The sequence below is a fragment of the Schistocerca gregaria genome, chromosome 8 (assembly GCF_023897955.1).
Source record: "Schistocerca gregaria isolate iqSchGreg1 chromosome 8, iqSchGreg1.2, whole genome shotgun sequence".
Lineage (NCBI taxonomy): Eukaryota > Metazoa > Arthropoda > Insecta > Orthoptera > Acrididae > Schistocerca > Schistocerca gregaria.
In genome coordinates, this window is record NC_064927.1 from 399,973,866 (window position 1) to 400,000,035 (window position 26,170).

The following is a 26,170-nucleotide window of genomic DNA, read 5'->3' on the forward strand; positions in this document are numbered from 1 at the left end:
TTGCGTAAGGCCTATAGGTGGACCATCAAGTTATTGGCTCTCTCAATTTGTGAAACTCACTCTTTTGAATAAATCATCCAATTTTTCCAGAGTCGTAATAATTTCTCTGTCTGTACGTGTACATCACATTTCCAAATTTCTAACCCATTCGGATAATTCTTTCGTGATGCGCCTTTTTCTTGCCTTTGAGTTTTTTTTAGTGTAATATAAAATACTAATATGAGTCCACTCTTTGCAAATGACCAAGTAATTATAATAGTATTGGACCTTGATTTACAAATCAATAGAAGAACTGTACTTAATAACAAAAACATATAATTTTGAAACATCTCCACATAAAATTAAGAAATAAGCATTCACCGAGGCCATTAACAAGAGAAAAAGTCTAGGAAAGAATGCTGTGGAATACAGCGATGTCTTTAAAGGTTGTATTTATTTGTTATCTGTAGACAATATCAGGCATTTTCTATATTGTGTGGTACATTTAAGAGCAACTTAGATGGCAAAGCTAGTTTTGAGTCAATGATAAAATTTTGCAGAAGCATGGCAGCCATACAATCCTCTATGGAGGAAAGTGTTTGATAGAAGAACGAATACGAAAAGTTCAGGTAGGACTTAAGGATGGACAAGACGTGATATCATCCGAAATGAAAATAAAAGACTCACATTACGTGTGAAAAGTATACTGGAAGAAACTGGAACACGTTAGATAAACGATTAAACCACGTTGACAGAATGGCCACTAACATATATACAAAAATGTATAATTTCAAAGCCATAGAGAAATACAGTAGAGGAAGGCCACAAGAAAGATGGAATGGCCAGTTTTATGATTTCTATAGATGTAACCGCCCTAAAAATGATCTTGTTAGTAAGTTCTTCGATGGCTAACACAGATACTGCTATTACATTTCTACAGGAATCGCTGATGTGAATGACGACATTCTTTTGTCAATAAGTGAGGCACGATTAGCCTCCTAACATTTGACATCACTTCTCGTTTAGTCTTCTTTCTCACATCAGCTTAACATGTAAGCATCCTTGTACTAATATTTAAGGAGTTGAATAATAATAATTGTAGTTTGCACCTTTTTCTACGTTTCACTTTCAAAGCACCTTGTCAATAATGATAACAAGATTTCTGTTTTTCGGTGTAACTTAAGTTGGAAGGAGATTAGTATGGTGACGTATCGATATGCCCGCCAATCACGTGCAGATTTACAAACCTCAGAAGAGTCGAACCTTTTCAGTCTAAATTTACTTCGCGAAGTCCGATCATAACGCCAAATCATTTGCTGCATCACGTTACAGTAAACATGGTCGACAGTTACCAAGCATGTGCGCTTACCAACTACGATTCGGCATCTGGTTACCAGCACATCCGGTAAACAAATCTAACAAAACAGACCATCTACAGTAGAAATTATAATGTCTCAGCATTACTAGATGTAACTCTGATTTACATACTTGATTCCCGACTCATCCCAACTTCCGAATAATCATGATTTGGAAAACTGCCACTACAGAGATTTTCTCATTTTTAGATTCTCTCTCTCCTTTTTATGGGATAGATCTAGAAAACAATTGACTTCTGAAAAAAAGGATACATGGTGAAACACCCAGGAATTACGAATGTAGAAAATTTCTGTTGACCCATAAGCTACATCACTGAAGGAAAAGTAAGTTAGAACTTTTCATAATGGAAAATTAGTGGGGTATTAGGTGCATCATGGGAACTATGGAAGCAGTTCAAGCGTTTCAGATGATACTGAAGTGAAGAATAGGTATAATTCCGTACATTTCATGTGATTTGGAAATATTGTTTTATTGGATTGTTTGGGGTAAGAGACCAAACAGCGATGTCATCGGTCTCATCGGATTAGGGGAGGATGGGGAAGGAAGTCGGCAGTGCCCTTTCAAAGGAACCATCCCAGCATTTGCCTGAAGCGATTTAGGAAAATCACGGAAAACCTAAATCAGGATGGCCGGACGCAGGATTGAACCGTTGTCCTCCAGAATGCGAGTCCAGAGTGCTACCACTGCGCCACCTCGCTCGGTATGTTGTTTTAAACACTGTAAAAAATGTTTTAATATATACGGAGAATAGAACTGACTGGAAAGAAAATGTATGCGTTTACCTCTATAAGAATGAATGCACAGTGAGTATTAATGAAGGTGAAATATTAAGCTAAAATCAAGTAAAGAGTCGCACAGTGATTCCCCCTTTCGTTACACTCGTTCAGCAAGTTATTGGAGAAAAGGTTGACATTTTAAGACACAGGAAAAAGGAATTACGCTATAGAAAAGCAGAGCATTTCAAATTTTTTGTTCATTCCTTTGCTTCGGGCAGATAGGGAATATGAACAAGAAGATGAGAGTGTGACCACAGGTGTAGTAAAAGAAGGGAAACTAGTGTTATTAATCCGGGGACGTCAAGATCACCAGAGAATGAGTTTCAGCTCTGTTAATACAAAATAGGGAGGAAACCGGTAGCGCTATTTTCAAACGAACCATTCTGGTATTTTCATTAAGTCATTCACGAAACTACGAAAAAACAACTTATTTCTGAGAGGTCAGTCGGGGCTTTTATATGTACAACTCATGAATACGAGTCAACTGTCTTAATGCTGTCTACATTCCCGTCTGGTCGTCCACATTTAGGTTTCACGTGGTTTCCATCAATCACTTATACAAGTTGCGGAACGGTTCCTCTGAAAGCGACACCTTTGGTGTCCTTCCGCATCCTTGTCCTAAAAGAGGTTGTGCTCCACTTCTAATGGCTTTGTCGTCGACGGAACATTAAATCCCGATCTTCCTTTCTTTCGACTCTTAACAAATGTATCACCTCGATCGATGATAGAAATGAGCAAAAAATTATTAAAAACGGAACACTAAAAAGCCACAGATGATGTAAAATAATTTTGATATTTAAAGAGTAACCATTCTGAAGGTGGGGGGATTTGATTGATAAGAGGGCTTTAGTTGATCAGGAGGATTTGGTAGATCCCTTGTGTTAAGTGTGTTATTCTATAGATGTAAGAGCTAGACACTGCGTAAAAAATCTAAACGAGTACTAGAAAGGACGAAAATGTGGGTACGGAAGAGGGACATCGAGACGAAAATACCGGAAATCAAGTCCTAAAAATAAAATAAATTAGTGAATGAAAATCTTTAATGAAATTGGGAAGACAAATACGGAATTTGTTTGACATATTAGGACATAAGAAATGGACAACAGAATTTGAGGCAAAATACTTGATGAAGGTACATATGTAGGCCCAGGGAACAAGGAATAGAAGACGTCTACAGGAAGACGATGGGATGCGGAAACTTGTTGGATGACAGTGAAACGTGACGTGGAATATCTTAGGAAATGATTGGTGCGGCAGGTCATATAACTTGGTGTTCGATGATGTATTGCTTCGGTATTTCAGCTAAGAGGAACTGATCAGCTGATTGGCATACGTCATAGGTCTACTTCAAAATGTCTAATGTGAACGTTCGCGAGCGAATAATCGCTCTTTTTGGAAACGATGTTAGTGCATTTGAGGCACTATGTCATTATGGTGTTGGATTAGAAGATTTCAGGGTAACAGTGAGGTGGCGAGACGTCCGATGCATGGAAGACCACGAGAAAAGACACGGAGAAAAGATGAAGAATTGGTAAGGGTGATCCAGAATGGTCCTCTGTAACTCATCCTGGAACTAAGAAGAGCTTTACATTTCGACCGCTCGACGACAGCTTCTCTCAGAAGATTAAAGGACCTTGGAATCAGGTCCCGTCGTGCACTTATCAAGGATCCATTGTCTGACGGACAAGACATGGCTAGACTAGCAATTGTGAGTTCCTGGAAGGTGCCGACTGGATAAAAGTAATTTTGTTCCGACGAGTGCACAACTGATCCCACGAGCAGAGGCCCTGCTCTTGTTTATCGCACAGATGGGCAACGATATGACACGCGCTTCGTGGCCACACGTGCTGGAAACGGTTGCATAAGTGTGAAATGTTAGGTCTGGAGTCTTACATGGGTGCAGCAACTGTAGAACGTATCCAAGGCAACTTCAGTTCTGCATGCTATGAACGTTTCCTCGGAAATGTAATCATCCCTGGACTCGACTTTGGCACCCCGAAGGACGTGCCACTTACCAACATGACAATCATCCATCACACACTAGCATTAGGATTCAGAACCGGTTTCAGAGGAGGGAGGATATTACTCAGTGCCTTCCGTGGCTTCCAAAGTCACCTGATCTCAATCCTATAGAGCACATATGGGCTCAAGCTAAGAAGACTCCGCGGGACAATTGGCCAGACCCTTCTATGGGAACTATGAATGCCCTATGGGATTTGGTTCATTCTTCTTCGGAGAGATTTGCCAAGGAAGAGGACTTTTTCCATTGACTTGTCAATTCTATGCCTGGAAAGATTTAAGCTGTTTCTGATGCCAATGGAATATGAACAAAATACTGAAGCTACTCTTCATTTGATTTGATTCCAGCTTTCTGTAAAAGGCCTACATAGTTATGAGGACAACAACATTAATTTCAAAATACAGATCGACTTGCTACTGTATTTACCTTTTCATAGGAGGTTAGGTGAATATCACCTGCAAGGAAGATTATTTGTATTTTTATGGGAGGTCAGATAAATATTACCCTCCAAGAAAGATTATGTTCGTCTTCTTTGCGTAACGGTCAAGTAGGCCTACCGTATTTGCAGTATGAATATTAAACTGGAAACAACATATATTGGAAGGTACATCCACTCGCTTATGTAAACCACATTTAAGGACTATCAGTCAGCTGATCCGTTTCTCTTAGGTAACAACTCTGGACACCAGGTGGCGGTCGAAGTAATTACAAATAAATGCACCCATTTTTATTACGACCTTTTATATGTTTGTTTAAAGAGTAGACTATTATAAAATGGAATCTTCTGAAAGAATACGGAACTAAGAAAAACCTACAATTGTACAATTTATAGCGAATGTAGGTTTAAAAAGTTACCTGCACAGCTCTGCATAACAAACAGTTGGCTCCAGTCAGATTTGAACGCTCGTCCTTTTTGTTCGTAACCCCTCAGCCTATCCACTTCTTCCTGTTGTTTTCTCATCTTGTTCCTTAAATTTATTCGGGGAGGATATCCCATGACATCCTTTCAAATTCGTTACTGATTCATTCACTAAGTTGTTCTCCTAATTACGGAGGGCAGATAACTTTCTGACCGAGCACGCCAAGCTGCCGTGCTGCCAGCCAGCCAGCCACTGAAACAGAAGTGAAAAGCTTGTCGTTGCAGTAATTCTACAGTAGCTGATTTCTTATATTTCAACCGTTGCTACGTGCTTGAATAAGGATTTTCAAAAGAAATGATACAATGAGTTACATTGCAATGAATCTCGACGTATACTGTACACCAACTATTATAATGCTTCTATTTGAGGATGTAGACACCAAGCTGAAGTTCCATAGACAGCCAGAGTTGGGAACACTGGCACTTCTGAATTTTGGGCATGGGCAATGCTCTCAGTTCTTGGACACTAAATTATTTGGGCTGGGCAATAGTTTTGCCTCTCACTGTAACATACTCAATGCTACACTCCCAATTAACTCTTCCGAACACTGGAAAGAATTCCATCGACTTACTGGCAGTAATTTCGTCCCTCGGTACCAGCTTTTCCACAGCAAACGTCTTTTATCTAACAATACCAACAAAGCTGAACACTTTGCATCTTATCCTTCCAATATATTCGCATCTCCTGATGACTCCCAGTTTGATTACCTTCTGTTCCCTACAATCCATTAGTGCACAGATAACAATCCTGGCTCCCAGGATCCAGCACTTGGATAACATACAACCGGAATTAAATACACCAATCACAACACACGACAGAAGAACATGTTCTTCACCGAAAATATAACACTTCCCTGCTCACGCCCGCATTAACTATCGACACGTCAAAGAATGAATGCCACCTCTCCTTTCTAGTCACTCTTGCAACACGTGATACAACTATGACCTCTATAGTGTACAAACCAGAACTGTGGAGAACCTCCAGAATCCTACTTATCCTCAAACAGCACCAATTTCTCACTGATTCCTTCTCCTACCACCCCATCTGCCTCACCTCACTGGGTCGCAAGGTCTTCAAATCCATCCCCTTCTGATGTATGTATCTACACCTGACCTAACACCACCTCCTCCGTGTTATCTGGTATCGCTTCCATTCCAAGTCTCTGTCCTCCCTCCTCTCCTTTTATCTTCTCTGTACTACTGATATGTCCAAACCACCTCTACGAGTCCACTACCTTCAGTATGCTAATTACACGTGTTTCCTCGCTCTCTACGTGACACTACAGAAATCTCAAAGATACTTCGAAATCCACCTCAGTCAGTTAACTTCCTGATACAACCAATGGTTCCTTAAGATCAACCTCCAAAACCCAGGTAATCTTGCGTCTTCCCCTATCCTCCACACATACAAAAGCTTAATTCAGTCCATCACCATCCATGCTATCTGCCCCACCGACTTCTGTAAGTCCCTCCAAATCACGAAACATCAAGCACTGTGCTTCCCTTTACACATCCATTTACCTTCTCCTACCTGGAGTTTCTACCACGTAACCAAATTTTTAATACTTCTCGCTCACACTGAACAGCTCTGCATATCCTACACTAACCACAAACTAGATTCCAATAACCCTGTTGGTATGCTGCTGCGAACTTTAAAACCACATCCGACTGTCCCTAAACCTACACACTCTATATCTTACCCCAAGGCAATTTCAAAAAATCCCTCTCCCATACAATATTTGCCCCGATTTTAGCTCTTACTGACCTGTCCCATAAACATAAACGATTTTTCCTTCTTTTTCTTCTACATTTCTTCCATTCTCTTTCCTCTTGACACCACTACCCTACAAACACACCTAACTCCTCCTCACCCCCTGTCTTATCACCTTCTGTCTTCCTACCATCCACTCCAACACCCTCTTTCATATCCATGACATCCTCCCTAACGAACCCCTATATTGCTTTTTACCCCCACCCCTCGAGTCTGTAGAACATTTTTTCTCATCATTCTTTTTTTTTTCTTTCTCATGGGAGGTCCTTCAGATTTTAAGTGAAAGTGCAGCACTTTCTCTTACTAGTTCGCCTTTCTGCGATGTGTTTTGAAAATGTATACACTCTTGTGAGACCTGAGTTCTTCCAACCGTATATAATGTTCAAACAAATAACGGGAATGAAGGTGGGTTAAGTCGTTGACAACAACCGATATTTTTTGACATTTAGCCACCTTGTCATTTTCAAAGCAAAACTGTAACAAATAAGCATTGTGCAAGGGAATTTAGATCTCCGTTTACAGATCAGTTCCGGAAACATAAAACACTCGCACATGCGCACGCAAGAACGGAAGCACTGTAAACATTAGTGTTAACACATAGTCAAAAATGACAGACGTCAGAAATTATCGATAGTGAAAATTAATAGGTAACGGGTGAGATAAAGTGAACTTTACTGCACTGCCACTGTCTTTTGGCAAAGGAGAAAGCAAGATTCCAATCAGATTTTAGTAAAAAAAGTTCATCTCTGTTTGTGAGGTTACTTTCTAGTTTAATTTTAACTGTTTCCTTAATAGCACTATACCAAAAGCTGGAAGTGAATTCCAGAATCTCCGTGGAGTAAAACATCTTGCTACCTTGTTGAGCTCACATTAAGAACTCGGCGGATTTCTTACGTCGGTTAGAGGGACTGCGTTTGAATGACTCTGATCTTCTAGTAAGTTTTGAAGTGGTCTCTCTCTCTTCACTCATATTCCTCTGCCTGATTCGTTACGGTTAAGTAGGATTACGTTTGTTGTTGAATTAACAGACCAATTTCGACGTACGTTGACTTCACCTTACTTTTTATTCAATGAGCAGTACTATGAGCAGACAAATGGACCTGCCATGAGAAGCCTCTTTTCATTTATTTTGGCTGATTTCTTTATGGAAGACTTCCATGAAAGTGCCTTGGCGAAGGCAGCTTTTAAGCCTGCGTGTTTTTCTTAAGTTATTTAGACAACGTTTCTGTTGTTTGACAACATGGTAGTGAGAATTACAACGACTTGTTAGAACACCTGAATTCAACCATCCGAATATTTGTTTCACGATAGAATTGGAAAAGGATGGCTACCCTTACTTGCTTGATGAGTTGGTCAGGAGGTAGGCTGATGGTACGTCGGGACATTCCGTTTATAGGAAGCCTATCCACACTGACTTGTATCTACAGGCAGATAGTTGTCACCATGCGCTTTAGTGTGAAGACGTACTCCGTACCTTGGTTCACAGGGTACATCACGATGTCGCCTTTCATCGGAATGGTTATAGTGAAAGGCGGCTTAGACGTGATTTGGGCTGTCGACCAACCTTGCACCAGGTGAATGATGATAATATCGAGGTGGCACCAAATTCTACGTCATTATCGCCTTACGTAGGGAGCATTTTGAATGAGATAGGTCGTATTTTGTGGAGACATGATGTGAAATTTGTTTTCTTAGTCCACCATCTAAGGCTAGGATCCTTTTAAGACCCGTAAAGGATGATCATGATTTGCGTAAGGTGGGCTTCTATCATATTCACTACAGTTGTGACGTGTCAGAACTCTGGAGGAGCGGTGTACCGAGCATACAAAGCGTCACACACGCTTACAAGAGCTGAGCAAATCTGCTGTTGCAGAACATTGTCTCGGCACCGGTTATCCCTTGGAATATACCAACATTCAGATTCTGGCATGAACTTCCAGCGGATGGGGTAGTGTTATAAAGGAAGCACCTGAAATTAAATTAGTAAGTAAACATACAAGTAAGGGTCGTTGGTTCTTGCTTAAATTCTGCTCTCTCTCCCTTGTCAGAAAGACAGAGGGCGAAGTTACTTCTACGTCAGCCACTGTTATGAATTTCCACTATCGATAACTTCTTACGTCGGTCATATTTTGCCCGTGGTGGCGCAAGTGATCACAGTCTGCGAATTTCTATGCGAACCGAGGTTTCAAATTCCCCTGCACTATGCTTACTTGCTGCAGTTTTGCCTTGGAAATGCGCCTGTATTGGCGGTTTCCTTCGCTTGTCTGCATTCTTCTAAGTTATTTGAAGTAAACATTTTTATCTTTTAGCTTTTAGTGCTTACAGTCGCGATATGTCGGGCAAACGTCACTTATTGCCTTAGGGCAGTCTGTTGGCAGTTTTTCCTTCAGCGACAGAGAAATATTTTAAAGCTTTTGCAGCTCACTGTGTTGTATAGCAACATAAATGAACGTGTAATCAAAGAAACATGTATGAGTGATTTGTGAATCTCCTTCAGAATGTACTCTAAATCACCTTGAGGAACCATTTCCAGTTTTTGGCTTTTTATTACAGATTTACGTGAAATCTTGATGTTTCTGGGACGATGGAAATTGTAGAAATCCTTTGTGCTCACAAAACTATTCATATTCTTTGTAAGATCTGATATTGTCAGTTGAGGGAGCAGCAGCGACCAGTATTATTTTTTATAAATTTTATAGTCTTGATCGCAATATAATGCAATAACAACCACATGATAAAAGGTTTCGATGCACTAGATGACATCCTCAGATCTACAGTAACAAACAGAAAATTTTCTTTTCAGTTAATGTGAAAACGTTACAATATTTAAAAAATACACATTTTTTACTAAATTATTAAAATATTAGTGCTATTAAAATAACTGCAATGTTTACACTATAGCTGGTACCTAAGAACCGTGTTAATTACATCAACATCGCTACTAAACGTAGTTTGGAAATATCCAAACATCTACATCTACATTCATACTCCGCAAGCCACCCAACGGTGTGTGGCGGAGGGCACTTTACGTGCCACTGTCATTACTTCCATTTTCTGTTCCAGTCGCGTATGGTTCGCGGGAAGAACGACTGTCTGAAAGCCTCCGTGCGCGCTCGAGTCTCTCTAATTTTACATTCGTGATCTCCGCGGGAGGTATAAGTTGGGGGAAGCAATCTGTTCGATACCTCATCCAGAAACGCACCCTCTCGAAACCTGGCGAGCAAGCTGCACCGCGATGCAGAGCGCCTGTCTTGCAGAGTCTGGCACTTGAGTTTGCTAAACATCTCCGTAACCCGATCTGGTAAGGATCCCACACTGATGAACAATACTCAAATATAGGTCGAATGAGTGTTTTGTAAGCCACCTCCTTTGTTGATGGACTACATTTTCTAAGCACTCCAAAAATGGTTCAAATTTGCTCTGAGCACTATGGGACTTAACAGCTGTGGTCATCAGTCCCGTAGAACTTAGAAATACTTAAACCTAACTAACCTACGGACATCACAAACATCCATGCCCTTGGCAGGATTCGAACCTGCGACCGTAGCAGTCGCACGGTTCCGGACTGCGCGTCTAGTACCGTGAGACCACCGCGGCCGGCAAAAAAGGACTCTCCCAATGAATCTCAGCCTGGTACCCGTCATACCAACAATTAATTTTATATGATCATTCCACTTCAAATCGTTCCGCACGCATACTCCCAGATATTTTACAGAAGTAACTGCTACCAGTGTTTGTTCCGCTATAATATAATCATACAATAAAGGATCCTTCTTTCTATGTAGTTGCAATACATTGCATTTGTCTATGTTAAGGGTCAGTTGCCACTCCGTACACCAAGTGCCTATCCGCTGCAGATCTTCCTGCATTTCGCTACAATTTTCTAATGCTGCAACTTCTCTGTATACTACAGCATCATCCGCGAAAAGCCGCATGGAACTTCCTACACTATCTACTAGGTCATTTATATATATTGTGAAAAGCAATGGTCCCACAACACTCCCCTGTGGCACGCCAGAGGTTACCTTAGCGTCTGTAGACGTCTCTCCATCGATAACAACATGCTGTGTTCTATTTGCTAAAAACTCTTCAATCCAGTCACACAGCTGGTCTGATATTCCGTAGGCTCTTACTTTATCAGGCGACAGTGCGGAACTGTATCGAACGCCTTCCGGAAGCCAAGGAAAATAGCATCTACCTGGGAGCCTGTATCTAATATTTTCTGGGTCTCATGAACAAATAAAGCGAGTTGGGTCTCACACGATCGCTGTTTCCGGAATCCATGTTGATTGCTACAGAGTAGATTCTGGGTTTCCAAAAACGACATGATACTCGAGCAAAGCAGGTCTGGTCAAAGCATGTCTGTTAGCGTATAAAACCAGTAGGAGGCTAATGCCAGCATATGGTTTACCGCAACCACCGTGCGATCATAAGTGTATAATACCAGTCCTCTTACAAACACGTCCAGATCATAGTATAGAGGACATCCTTTTTTATTCACAAATATTGAGGAGAAGCGTGTCATTTTCAGGGGACATTTAAATTTCGATACGATAAATAAGTAGAACAGCATAGAATAAAACATAATGCGATGTGTGGTTCGGATTTTAAATATATAACATCGCTTTTTGTATTGCGTGACTTGTCACTATTTTCCGTTGCCCATTTTGTGAAACTGTTACATCACGCGTGCAAAGTCAGCAGTATTAACCCTCTTCGTTCACAAGGTCATGTAATATATCAATAGTACTTGATACATGTTCCTACCCTCGCTGTCCAACGAATAATGTGATTAAATTATTAGAGAACATTTTTTTAAAAAAGAAAATAATCAACAGTATGAGTGATTTTTAGAGTGATAAATGTTAAACTAACAAAATCAACTATTCTTGCAAGAAATGCAGAAAAGTGAAAAATAAATAAGACAATAATAGAAATGTAAATACACACGAATTGGGATGTTATGTACTCAAACCTCTCTCCCCCTCTCCTCATAAAGTAGCGGCAAGCTTTCGCAAAATATACCACAATAAATGTAGTTGCGTAAAAATAGAACATTTCAACGTATCGTCGACTGCCAGATCGTTCGTAGTTTCGTAAGACAAACGGAGGCAAATATTGAAAAAACTACCTATACCCAGCGAACTTCGTTCCGCCCCTGAAAATCTTTATATGTTAGAGCTGACCCGGCATACGTTGTTTTGCCATATAAAGTATTTCCAGTCTATAAGAAAAATGTGTAAGTGTAACACAACGTACACGTGTAACACAACAGCCGTTGATGGCAGGAGCAAGTGACACAAACAATAACAATGTAATGAGTGAGAAAAGGCTTAGGGGGAAGTCCGGCAGTATGGGCCACTATTAGTTCTGGCGTTTCTACGGTAGATCGCGCGGATTTAACAATTGCAGCCGGTACACGGCTCGTCTATGGGCATACAAACATAGCGGCAATTTCGTGTCGAAACGTGTTCGCCAGGATTATGAATAAGGGCAAGCGCATACGCATCGATTTTTATCGTACGTAAATATATTATACTATCAAATTCTTTTAGAGGACCAAAGGAGAGCATAGGAACTTTTTTGTTCCACTAAAAGAATTTGATCGTACAATATATTTCCGTACGATAAAAATCGATGCGTGTGCGCTAGGTTTAAATGTCGGTTTGACGAATGACGCGTGCTACCTAGTTAAACTTCTCGGTCTAGTTACGTTGATTAAAAGTGGGATATTAGAGTCGTTGCTTTTGGTACGTTTTCTTCAATTACCTATCTATCGAATAATTAAAGACTATCACAAGTAGACAGCTGGCGGGGATAACAGATCAAGTGATAATTGATCATTTATCGACCAGGGTTGAAAATTATGAACTTACTAAAATCGCTATTAAAAATGGGGGTGCGTGGTAGAAGGGTGAAAATTTAGGGTTGCGTGTATTTTGTAATGCCACATCATAAAAAAATAAAATAAAAAGTTGTGCCCACAAAATAAGAATTTTTTTGGGGTGGACCACCCTTATCACTTAGGGGTATGAAAAATAGACCAGGACCGATTCTCAGACCTACCGAATATGCATGTAAAATTTCATCAGAATCGATCGAGCCGTTTCGGAGGAGTATGGTAACTAACACTGTGACACGAGGATTTTATATATAAGAATATTGATCCTGCGCTAAATACATGGAAGCTATAAACTGCAAAAACGAAGCTGCCGATTTCGACGAAAGCACGCATCTCACGGATGGAAAAAGAGAATGGCTAATTTGTTTCGGGTCTGGTAGACAATGTATTCCTTCTGCAGACTGTAAGTGACCTTAACTGCTGCAAGGTCACTGTTTGCAGGCTTCGACCTCTAGAATGTGTGCTTTATCAGCTCTCGCCTATTTGTAAAGCTGTTGAACTGACGCCTGTGACGTCATGCGGTGCCTTGACCCGCTCATCAGGTTCGCTGTGACTTCCTTCCCTACTGGCTTGACCTTGGCGCGGAGTACGACGCTTACGGCCGGCTGCCAATTTCTCGCTAAACGTCTCGCGTTATCCACTCTCCGCAGTCCGTAGAGAAGGAATGTCTATGGACTGGAAGTTCAAGTGAACACAACAGAATTTTTGTCGGCAACATACATTGTCTCCAAACGATACATGACTGTGGTGTGGCATGTCGATCTGCGTATTTTTGAGTGACAGTACATCGCCAGAATAGACAGATCGGGTTCAGAAGTATTGTGGATTGTGAACACGTGTTTCAAAGGCTACTTAATAATTAGCATTCGATATCAGGAATGAACCTAAGGCTTTGAAGACATACATGCAAGGGTATTCCGCTTCTTTGCAACAAGTGATACAGCCAGTATGCCGTTTTGCTTGATTTTTTATTTTTACGGGAAAACGTTCAGGTTTTCTACTTAACGTGATGGTGTTAGTGTCTCTGATATATTTTATGGCTTCCTAGAACGTACGTCAAAGTAATATGTCTCGACATATATCGTATTTGCAGCCACAGCAAACAGCAAATTAGCAATTTATTACAGCATGAAATATTTATGGAACAAAATTATTCCGTTCTTACTTTCTGGGACCAAAAGTTTTACCTTCGGTAAATATTCATAATTTGGTTTAGCTACTATTGCGGTGGCTGTCTTTGCAAATAAAATTAATAGATATTAGGTCCACTTGTTATGTAAACAATAATTTTTCTATCTAAATCCAAACTTGTTTCAGCACCTTTATGCCATCATCAGTGGTCGACGCGAGTAAATCTTAAAGAGATAAAGTAAAAGAATAAATTAATTAATGAGGTAAAAAATAAGATTTGAATGTAGAATACCCGCTGATGGCGGCTCAAAGATGCTTGAATGTGTTTGGTTTGACATAAAAAAACTATTGTTTGTATGACAGTAGAACCTTGTATCAAGAATCTTAAGTTTAGTGACACTGAAATATCAATCGCACATACTCATTCTGCGTCATAGGTGTTAGTATTACAGCTTCTTATAACTACTTTAAAATAAAAATTTATATAGCCCGCAGCTAATGACTCAGTTTTCTTCTAAACAAAATTGCTCTAAATGTGTATTCATTCGACGGCTATCTTGATGCGCACTCCGAAATTTATCTAGCACTTATCTGGTAAATAAAAGGCCAAACAGTCACATTGTTTTGCCCTACAATATTAACCTTTTACTACACTGTGTCTTGATATTAATCGGCCGCGGTGGTCTCGCGGTTCTAGGCGCGCAGTCCGGAACCGTGGGACTGCTACGGTCGCAGGTTCGAATCCTGCCTCGGGCATGGATGTGTGTGATGTCCTTAGGTTAGTTAGGTTTAAGTAGTTCTAAGTTCTAGGGGACTGATGACCACAGCAGTTGAGTACCATAGTGCTCAGAGCCATTTGAACCACTTTGAACCTTGATATTAATCTATATACCAACCACAAGTTAGTAAACTGTAACTCGATCTCCATAGTATTTATCTATGAAAGTAAATTTTGCTCCTTTCCTGGGTTTCTTATGTCATGTTGATTCCTACAGAGGAGATTTTCGATCTCCATAAGTGTCATAATACGCGAGCACAAAACAAGTTCAAAATTCTAGAACAGGCCGACGTCGCAGATATAGGACTACACTTTTGTGTCATTTCCATGACCTTTCTAGAAAGCGGGAACAAACTGTATTTTCCCAGTCACTTGGAACGCTCCGCTCCTCCAGCAACCAACCGTACACTGCTACTAGACGAGTAGCAAGTTCTTTCGCATGCTCTATTTAGTGTTACTGGTATCCCATCAGGTCCGATCCCTTTCCCTCTGTTGAGACTTCAGTTGCTTTTCTACTATGTGGTCAGTTATTTTGATATGTCATTTTCACATTCGTATGAGGATTTGATGAAGGAACTACAGTGCGGTCTTACTCATTTAAGCAGTTTTGCAAAAAAGATGCTTAATATTGCGGCCTTTACGGTGTGATCCTCTGTTTCGATACCATTGTGGTTACAGTGTGTCCGGACAGATAGGTTCTATCCATCTAATGATGTAACATGAGAACGAAAGTTCTTAGAACTTTCTGTCATGTCGGTAGACAGAATTTTACTTTAGAATTCGTTGATCGCTCCCATGTGTGTCTCCTTACCCAGATTATAGCATCGTTCACTTTTTGTTTGTGACTTTTCGGTCGCTCTTAAATTTGCACTTAAGCTCTCTTTTTCTTTCGTAGGAACTTTCTAACACGGCTGTCGAACCACGGCGGATGTTACGCTTCCCTCACATTTGTCTAAGGTATAATGTACAACACTGTAACTTTGTCCATTGATGCTCAGCTCAGCATTCCCGGTCCTGGAGCTGAGGTTTTCATATTGAGTGCTCAGATAATCTGAACTCTGTTTATTGTCGCTCTTGATAAGCAGAGATATCTTCCTACTATTCTTTACGTTCCTACTTGCAACCTTACTGACTGAAGCTGTCCGACTTCATGATCGCTTATTCACTCTGCTCTACTCTAATTCGAAAAGTTCGACCATCTTTGTGATCAGGATACCTAACACGTCATTTTCACGTCACGTGTCTATCTGCTGAAGATAATTTTCAGGTAAGACATTTCGAGCAGTTTCACATAATTCCTGTACGCCATGATGACTTGAATCTTCCAGTCTATAGCTGATAAGTTGAACTCTCCACCTAATACTATAACGTGGTCGAAAATTTTGCTAAATATTCTCAGTTTCCCTTCAGATGTTAAATTGCTCCTGAGGCTGGGAGTCCATACCATATTTTATCCACCTTTAGCACCTTTCTTCATCCAGATCATTTCGCAGTCGGAATTTCTACTGATCGCATTGGATGTTATCGTGTTTTTTAAGGCTATAAACACGTCTCTACCACTGCCGTTAGCCGGCCGCGGTGGTCTCGCGGTTCTAGGCGCGCAGTCCGGAACCGTGAGACTGCTACGGTCGCAGGTTCGAATCCTGCCTCGGGCATGGATGTGTGTGTTGTCTTTAGGTTAGTTAGGTTTAAGTAGTTCTAAGTTCTAGGGGACTAATGACCACAGCAGTTGAGTCCCATAGTGCTCAGAGCCATTTGAACCATTCTGAACCACTGCAGTTCAACATGTATTTGCGACATGTCCCAATCTGAATTTAGAATTTCATTGCTACTAATAATTGGTTTCGGCTAGTTTTCTGCCCCTATTACTACACTACGTGATCAAAAGGATCCGGACACCCGGCTCAAAATGACTTGCAAGTTCGTGGCGCCCTGCATCGGTTATGTTGGAATTCAGTATGGTTTTGGTCCTCCCTTAGCCTTGATGACAACTTCCACTCTCGCAGGCATACATTCAATTAGGTGCTGGAAGGTTTCTTGGGGAATGGCAGTCCATTCTCCACGGAGTGCTGCTCTGAGGAGAGATACCGACGCTCGTCGGTGAGGCCTGGCACAAAGTCGGAGTTTTGTAATCATTCCAAAGATGTTCTTTAGATTCAAGTCAGGACACTGTGCAGGACAGTCCATTACAGGGATTTTATTGTCGTGTAACCACTCCATCACAGGCCGTGCATTATGAACAGGTGCTCGATCGTGTTGAAAGATTCAGTCACCAGCGCCGAATTGCTCTTCAATAGCGGGAAGCAATGTAAGCCTGTGCTGTGATAGTGCCACGCCAAACAACGAGTGCCAGCCCCCTCCATGAAAAACACAACCACACAATACCACCACCGCCTCCGAATTTTACTGTTGGCACTACATGCACTTGCAGATGACGTTCACCAGGCATTTGCAATACCACATCCTGCCATCGGATCGCCACATTCCGTACCGTGATTCGTCACTACACACAATGTTTTCCACTGTTCAATCGCCCAATATTTACGCTCCTTACACCAAGCGAGGTGTCGTTTGGCATTTACCGGCGTGATGTGTGCTTACGAGCAGCCGCTCGACCATGAAATCCAAGTTTCCTCACCTCCACCTAACTGTCATAGTACTTGTAGTGGCTTCTGATGCAGTTTGGAATGTGTGAGGATAGATGTCTGCCTATTACACATTACGACCGTCTTCAACTGTCGGCGGTCTCTGACTGTCAACAGACGAGGTCGGCCTGTACGCTTTCGTGCTGTACGTGTTCCTTCACGTTTCCACTATCACATCGGAAACAATGAACCTAGGGATGCTTAAGACAGTGGAAATCTCGTGTAAAGACGTATGAGACAAGTGACACTCAATCACCTGACCACGTTCGAAATTCGTGAGTTGCGCAGAGCGCCTCATTTAGCTGTCCCACGATGTCTAATGACTACTGAGGTCTCTGATATGGAGTACCTGGCAGTAGGTGGCAGCACAATGCACCCAATATGAAAAACCTATGTTTTCTGGGGTGTCCGGATACTTTTGATGACATAGTGTATGTGGACATTGTTGCAATTCGTAAGCAACACTAGTTTGTGGGCTTTCCGTATTGCTCCTGCAGTTAACTAACACTATATTAGCATTTCCTCTGTACGACATGACGTGATGGGTGTTGTTTTCTTCAATTAAGGAAGAAAGCATTCTTCCCTGCCCGAAATTGGAACGTGTCTTATTGGTGCTGCCGGCCGAGTTCTTCAACTTAAAAAACACACATGTGTATGTACTTCCTTAGCTACCGTAGTAGTAGCTTGGTGCGTGTAATGCACGCCTGACCTGTTAAGGGGAGTCCTACAACTCTCCACCGGATAATAGAGGTCAATAAATTCACATCAAAGATCGTCACAGAATCGTCTGTGTCCCTGGCCAAAGACTTCCACCCTGCACCGAACCAGAGGCGCGCGGATTTCACAGTGTATAAGGGCTGCAGGTGTGTACCTGGAAGCAAATAACTTTATTTTTTCTAGGTGATGATTGAAGTTTCGACACTCCTTCGTAATAGTACATGGTGTTATATCATAAAAAGTCGGATTCTTTGTTCCCCTGAAGTTGCACATGAAATAGTTTCGTTTAGTGGGAAGTGATTTTATTCCTTTTCTTCAAACCTCTATTGGCTAAAATGTATAAAGTACAAAGTATTAATATGTATCTTATTTTCCTATACATTTGCTTTCAAGTGGAGACCAGATTCCTTTGATAAGTAAAATTTAAAGAAAACATGTCCTACCTCCAGATATTGCATCTGGACTTAATCGCTAGCCAAGATGTAGTCTTCGACACATTAAATTCAACTCCCCATATGCGGCGGGCGAGTTGTCAGACTGATGCAGGTGAAATATTCTGTTTGCAGTGCTGCATGGTTAACTTGATTTCTATAGTCGAGTTTCTGGCATATCTTTGACAAATTAGAAGGCCCCTTGATATACCGAAATTTATGTAAGCACAAATTGCGGTTCACTCTGACAGTTTAGTCTTCTAAGGATGACACAGTACTCTCGTTATCGCCAGACACTAGCATCCAAAACAGCAGCGTAATGCTGAGTCTTCAACATGTAATGCTGGACTTTGAACAGAGGTATTTAGTTTTTTCGTCAGATTTAAAGTATCTACAACGACGTCTATACAAACAGTGCACTAAAATGACACGCTAAATGTCGCTGAGGACAGTGATCTCTGTCCTGTGATTTCTTTATGTAACAATTTGCTTGTATTGCATGTCCGTCGTATACGAGAACCATACCTGTTGATGTGAAAAAATTGATAAAAGCAACAAGTATGAGGACCACCAATGTCATCTATTTGGGTGAATTAATCCCTGTCTACTATAATATGTCGCACCTCCCCTGACTGCGGCATAACTGTTACTCCTTAGCTTCATGGTGTTAGATACCATTTGTTTTCGTCATTACTTTTTTTATTCGTAAAGTATTTCTTTATCAGTGATTGGCGTCCACTCGAACAATTTTCATATTTCCTGTCGGTTAATTTTAATTTGTAGAAAATAAATGCATGTAGAAAGAGAGACCTTTTCCTGTTGTGATAGCCGAGTAATAGAGCAGGCTTCCGGTGGAGGTCCGAGTCCTCCCTTGGGCATGGATATGTGTGTGTTTGTCCTTAGGGTAATTTAGGTTAAATAGTGTGTAAGCTTAGGGACTGATGACCTTAGCAGTTACGTCCCATAAGATTCCACACACATTTTAACATTTTCAACAGAACAGGCTCAAAGAAAGGTGCGCTCACGCCTTCGTATCATTGTTGTGAATAAACAGGTGAGTTTCATTATGCAGTAGCATTACGACATTTCTGGAGACCGAAAATCTCGTCAGCTGGAATCATCATGGGTTCCAAACACAACAACCGTGTGCAACCCAGCAAGACCAAGTAAGCAGTACATACAGGCGCCCAGGTAGATGCTGTGTTCCTTAACTTCCGTTAGGTGTGTGATACAGATCCGCATTGGTGCGTAATGGGAAAAAAAACGTGCTAGCGTACAGAATGTCAGATAAACCACGCGATTGAAAGTTTATGCCAAACAGAACACGGCATGCCTTTCTCATTTGTCTTCCGACGTAAAAGTACCTTAGGGTGTAGACCAGAAGGAACGTTTTAGGTCAATTACATTTAATACATATACACAATTTAACATAGCAGACCACGTCGAAAGCTCGACGAAGATTTTCGCAGATGATGTTCTTCTATATAGAGAAGTCGAGATGCTAGAAAACTGTAGCGAAATGCAGGAAGACATGTAGGTGCTGCAGGGATTGGGAGCTGAACTTCAACATAAACAAATTAATGTATTGCGATAACATAAAGAGAAAGGCCTATTATTGTATGATTACAACATTTCAAAACAATTACTGGAAACAGTCACTTCCAGCCGCGCGGGATTAGCCGAGCGGTCTTAGACGCTGCAGTCATAGACTATGTGGCTGGTCCCGGCGGAGATTCGAGTCCTCCCTCGGGCATGGGTGTGTGTGTGTTTGTCTTTAGTATAATTTAGGTTAAGTAGTTTGTAAGCTTAGGGACTGATGACCTTAGCAGTTAGGTCCCATAAGATTTCACCCACTTTTTTTTTTTAGTCACTTCCATAAAATATTTAGCATGTGTGTATACGGAGCGATTTAAAACGGAGCGACACTTGAAACTGACTGCAGATACGGTAGATGCCAGACTGAGATTCAATGGAAGAATCCTCAGGTAGATTACTCCAACCAGGTAGCAACTAGTTTTCGAAATCCTTTTTCGACCAATAGCTGACTGTTGCTCATAAATCTCGGAGTCCACATGATAAGACTGATACAGAAAAGAGAGAAGATGCAAAGAAGAGTAGAACGTTAGTTAGAGGTTAATTTAGTAACCTGGTGAGGTATCATCTCCAGTCGCAGTCGCTGCAAGAGAGGTGTTCTGGATCATGCGTGGTTTACTGTTAACATTTCGAGGCGGACGTTCCTTGAAGAGTCTACAGATGTAGTCATTGCTTCCTGCTACATATATCTAGCGAAAAGATCATGACTGCAAAATTAGAGATGTTAAAGGTCACATGGAGACTTACTGGCAATCGTTTCTCCCGCAAATTCTCGCGACTGGAACAGGAAAAGGGAAAGTGACAGTAGTGACCAAAGTACCCTCCGCCAAACATCGCAATGTGGCTCGCAGTATATAGATATAAATTTAGATGAAGTTATTGTGGACTACATTACATCAAAGTAGCACTACCTTATTTTATATTTCACTGAGGAGGAGTGAGACTATTGCGTAGGCAAAGCACTCACAAGATTTCTTCCGCCAGTCTTAGCAGGAACATTAGCTGAGAAAAAGGTGTGTGAAATGTGGCGACCATGATAGGACAGAACCTAGACCCAGACGCTTTGTCGGGTGTCGCCCAACGCATGAAATTACGTGTACGAATCGAGGGAAGCAGTACAGTGGCGAAAACACTCGATTTAGTTTGTCTTTAGTCGACTCCAAAATTCCATACAACCAAGCATATATCGCTAAATAGCTTAGGTTGAATTCTGGTATTGTTCCGATACAAACCAGTTCTCGATTTCCTTTCCCAACCCACTCCTATCTGAGCTCATGCTATGTCTACAGTGAGAAATTATTAAAAAATGGTTCAAATGGCTCTGAGCACTATGGGACTTAACTTATGAGTCATCAGTCCCCTAGAATTTAGAACTACTTACACCTAACTAACCTAAGGACATCACACACATACATGCCCGAGGCAGGATTCGAACCTGCGATCGTAATGGTTGCGCGGTTCCTGACTGTAGGGCCTAGAACCGCTCGGCCACCTCGGACGGCTAAAAATTATAAACGAGCAGCAACGTGTTGCAGGTGGAAGATCGGGTTCCAGCTTATGAGTAATGGTGTTTAACTTTCAGTTTCAAGAGCAACTGAAAGAAGTGGAAGGATGGATTTGTAGCAGAAAATGAACGGTGTCAGTAGCACGCCGAATTACACTGCTGGAAATTGAAATAAGAACACTGTGAATTCACTGTCCCAGGAAGGGGAAACTTTATTGACACATTCCTGGGGTCAGATACATCACATGATCACACTGACAGAACCACAGGCACATAGACACAGGCAACAGAGCATGCACAATGTCGGCACTAGTACAGTGTATATCCACCTTTCGCAGCAATGCAGGCTGCTATTCTCCCATGGAGACGATCGTAGAGATGCTGGATGTAGTCCTGTGGAACGGCTTGCCATGCCATTTCCACCTGGCGCCTCAGTTGGACCAGCGTTCGTGCTGGACGTGCAGACCGCGTGAGACGACGCTTCATCCAGTCCCAAACATGCTCAATGGGGGACAGATCCGGAGATCTTGCTGGCCAGGGTAGTTGACTCACACCTTCTAGAGCACGTTGGGTGGCACGGGATACATGCGGACGTGCATTGTCCTGTTGGAACAGCAAGTTCCCTTGCCGGTCTAGGAATGGTAGAACGATGGGTTCGATGACGGTTTGAATGTACCGTGCACTATTCAGTGTCCCCTCGACGATCACCAGAGGTGTACGGCCAGAACGCGCGGCTACCGCGCACGGCAAAGACTTACGGTATTTGGGACCTAAACGGGCTGTACATATTGATAAACAAGAGACATCGTATGCAAACCGGTACACGCAACGAAACCTTTCGTTGCGAAAGTAATTAACAGAAATACACTGTAAGACACAACAAACGTCGAATCCGAATGGGACGGAAACCGGTAGGGGTCATTTACATGTACAAACAAACAAATGATTACAATTTCAGACAAATTGGATGATTTATTCAAGAGAAAGATCTTCACAAATTCAGCAAGTCAATAAATAATCCGTTGATAGAGCTCTGGTCCTTTTGCAGGTAGTTACTCGGCTTGCAACTGCCCAACTGGCGCCTTAGATCGTCATAACCCCGAATTGGTTGAGGTGGCCTACGCATAATGCTCGAAATGTTCTCAACTGGGGAGTGATCCGACGACGTTGCTGGCCAGGGTAGGTTTTGGTAATTACGAAGACAAGCGCATCAAACTCTTGCCGCGTATGGGCGCGCACCATCTTGCTGAAATGTAAGCTCAGGATGGCTTGACATGAAGGACAACAAAACGAAACATAGAATATCATCGAAGTGCCGCTGTCGTGTAACGACGCAGCGGATGACAACAGTCTGAGGCGTCTCCAGATATGTCTTTAACCTGAAATCTCATTGACTGGAGCAGGCCTATCTTCAGTGATGAATCCTGCTTCGAAACGAGCGTCAATGACCAGCGAAGATATGCCTGGAGACGTCCCAGTCAGAGGTAGGATACCAGCCTGAGTCGCCCACCATACGCCCCAACAATCAGAAATGGTGGTCCGGAGTACCATTTCTTTTCATAGCAGGCCCCTTGGCTGTCATCCGCGCCACCCTTATAGCACAACCATCCAGGGCTTAGATTTCTGCAACATAAGGTTGCAGCGAAACTTGCTTGCTAATGCGTTAATGCGGTAACGAGTTACGCTGAAGAATAACAAAAAAAACTGTTCAAATTCTTGCCACTTTACGCTGTTTGTATGACGGTATAACGTCGACGCTCAAGGAGAAGAAATAAAAACTTTGAGGTTCGCCGATGACATTGCAATTCTGTCAGAACCAGTAAAGGACTTGGAAGAGCAGTTGAACGGAATGGATAGTGTCTTGAAAGGAGAATATAAGATGAACATCAACAAAAGCAAAACGAGGATAATGAAATGTAGTCGAATTAAGTTGGGTGATGCCGAGGGAATTAGATTAAAGTAGTAAAGGAGTTTTGCTACTTGGGGAGCAAAATAACTGATGATGGTCGAAGTAGAGAGGATATAAAATGTAGACTGGCAATGGCAAGGAAAGCGTTTCTGAAGAAGAGAAATTTGTTAACATCGAGTATAGATTTAAGTGTCAGGAATTCATTACTGAAAGTATTTGAATGGAGCGTAGCCATGTATGGAAGTGAAACATGGAGATAACTAGTTTGGACAAGAAGCGAATAGAAGCTTTCGACATGGGGTGCTGCAGAAGAATGCTGAAGATTAGATGAGTAGATCATATAACTAATGAGGAGGTATGGAATAGGATAGGGGAGAAGAGAAGTTCGTGTCACAACTTGACTAGAAGAAGAGATCGGTTGGTAGGACATGTTCTGAGGCATCAAGGGATCACCAATTTAGCATTGGAGGGCAGCGTGGAGGATAAAAATCGTAGAGGGAGACCAAGAGATGTATACACTAAGCAGATTTAGAAGAATGTAGGTTGCAGTAGGTACTGGGAGATAAAGGAGCTTGCACGGGATAGAGTAGCATGGAGAGCTGCATCAAACCAGTCTCAGGACTGAGGATCACGAAAACAACAACAACAACGTCAGTGAACAGTATGGTTATCGAGAAGTGAGACCGTGTGGTGCAAGTGAAATTGTTTTATGCGAACAGCAGGAATTAGTCCCTCGTTGGGAGAGTATACAGACTGAAAAATATGAGAAGATTCCTCCGTCATTTAATACTTTGAAGACGATGATAATGAAATCCGAAAATACGGATTAGCTTGATATGTCACCTTACATAGGAGTGAGAGTTTCTGACAAGTTTGCTGTAAGTGACTATGCATCACGTGCCCCGGGTATTGCTAGTGCTCGTGTAGTGTGATGTTAGTTGTCCATCCTATAGTCAACGGTACGAAAAGTCTTGCAGACTGTCTTACGCTGGAACCTGTACAGTACCCAGACCGTGCAGCAGCTGCAGTCTCACGATCCACAGCAGTGCTCTGAATTTGCCTGAAGTTGTTGACATGTGGCTGGGCAATATTCTACAGAGTGGCGATGCACATTTTACACTACAGTAAACAATGAAAGCACAGAACCTTCCAAATCTGGAGTACTGTTAAAACGCGCGTTGTGCACGAAGAGCCGTTACTCTAGCCCTATGTGGACCTGTGGTGTAGATTCTCAATCAACTTTATTCACGGTCCGTTCCTCTTTGAAGAGGGCACACCCACAGGGCCTATCTGGTGATCCGTGTAGAGCGCACGTTATCGAGACCAATTTATACAGGATGCCATTACTGCGGCTGGTGCCGGCGGAGGTTCGAGTCCTTCCTGGGGCATGAGTGTGTGTGTTTGTCCTTAGGATAATTTAGGTTAAGTAGTGTGTAAGCTTACGGACAGATGACCTCAGCAGTTAAGTCCCATAAGATTTCACACACATTTGCATTTTTTGTGATTACTGGTTTGGAGCAGCGCAACTGTGTGGAAACCAATGATTTCGCGCAAGATGGGGCAACACCTCATATTGCCCAGTGAAAGATATGTTCAATGCAACCTTCCAGTAACGTGTTACCTCCGTAGGTCTTCCAGATGCATGGCCTGGTAGGCCACGTGATCTGAAGCTTCAAAATGGTTCAAATGGCTCTAAGCACTATGGGACTTAACAGCTGAGGTCATCAGTCCCCTAAACTTAGAACTACGTAAACCTAACTAACCTAACGACATCACACACATCCATGCCCGAGGCAGGATTCGAACCTGCGACCGTAGCTGCCGCGTGGTTCCGGACTGAAGCACCTAGAACCGCTCGGCTACCGCAGCCGATCTGATCTGAAGTCATGTGACTTCTGGCTGGGGATATATAAAGAAACGCATTTACGAGGGAAACATACGGTCTCTGCTGGAGCCGAAGACCAGTATACACGTTGCTCCGCTGTTCTACGAATGAAGCATCTCGTGAACGCTGCTCACAAGGATTAGGATGCAGTTCTCTAGGAGTTACCACGTAATCCTACTCCATAAAACATCATTGAATGAAAATATCCAAAACATGTTAACTTACTGGTATCTGTATCCTCAAAGTTGCCAGTTATTCTTTGGCAAAAGTAGCCGAACCTAAATGTTTAAGCAGGTTTACTGTATGGTTTTTGCAGTTAAAGTTTTCACGAGTATGCACGCCCAATAATTTAGGCCTCTCTATCCTAATTATTTTAGGCAACGGCCTTGCCACAGTGGATTCACCGGTTCCCGTGAGATCACCGAAGTTAAGCACTGTCGGACGTGGCCGGCACTTGGGTGAGTGACCATCCAGCCGCCATGCGCTGTTGCCATTTTTCGGTGTGCACTCAGCCTCTTGATGCCAGTTGAGGAGCTACTCGACCGAATAGTAGCGGCTCCGGTCAAAGAAAACCATCATAACGAACAGGAGAGTGGTGTGCTGACCACACGCCCCTCCTATCCGCATCCTCAACTGAGGATGACACGGTGGTCGGATGGCCCCGATGGGCCACTTGTGGCCTGAAGACGAAGTGCTTTATCCTAATTATTTTAGTAAACAAGGTTATTAGAAGGTTGGGTATTTTTGAATGTAAAAGCTGGAGGACTTACTTTTTTTTTTTTTTAATTGAAAGTAATCATACAAAATCAGTCAGCAGCTTTCACAAAAACATC

The 26,170-nt window shown here is 42.1% G+C and overlaps 1 protein-coding gene across 3 annotated transcripts in view; it reads right to left on the reverse strand.

Annotated features, from left to right (window-relative positions):
* LOC126285311 (UDP-glycosyltransferase UGT5-like) overlaps window positions 1-26,170 on the reverse strand; it is a 126,700-nt gene that overhangs the window by 89,978 nt on the left and 10,552 nt on the right. The window contains exons 2-3 of one of the 3 annotated variants that reach the window (XM_049984608.1): window positions 9,357-9,613; window positions 5,008-5,264 (exon numbers count right to left, since the gene is read on the reverse strand). The exons of 1 other annotated variant lie outside the window; for it this stretch is intronic. The gene's annotated coding sequence lies outside the window, so the exon portion shown is untranslated. The remainder of the gene's footprint in view (window positions 1-5,007; window positions 5,265-9,356; window positions 9,614-26,170) is intronic. One more of the 3 variants, XM_049984610.1, reaches the window with a different exon arrangement.